Raw genomic sequence first — 384 nt, 5'->3', positions numbered from 1 at the left:
CCGTCCCTGGGATTCTCCAGGCAAGAACACTAGAGTGGGTTACCATTTCCTTCTCCAATGCATGAAAGTAAAAAGTGAAAAGGAAGTCACTCAGTCCTGTCCAACTCTTCGTGACCCCATGGACTGCAGCCTACCAGGCTCTTCTGTCCATGGGATTTTCCAGGCAAGAGTACCAGAGTGTGGTGCCATTATAGGATGTTGTTAATCTTCCTGCGTACATGGTTGACTTATATTTTTTTCAAAATCTTTTTTTTTTTTTTTAATATATACTCTTAGGAGTGGCAGTGCCAGGTCATATGGTCAGTCTCTTGTATTCTTTGAAAGGCACTTTGTAGTGACATTTATAATGGCTCCTACCAAATATATCTCACTAGTACCATAAAG

Source organism: Bison bison, unplaced genomic scaffold, assembly GCF_000754665.1.
Source record: "Bison bison bison isolate TAMUID 2011002044 unplaced genomic scaffold, Bison_UMD1.0 scf7180017864537, whole genome shotgun sequence".
NCBI classification, from domain to species: Eukaryota; Metazoa; Chordata; class Mammalia; order Artiodactyla; family Bovidae; genus Bison; species Bison bison.
The sequence above is the reverse complement of the archived record's forward strand: the minus strand, read 5'-3'. Positions refer to the sequence as shown.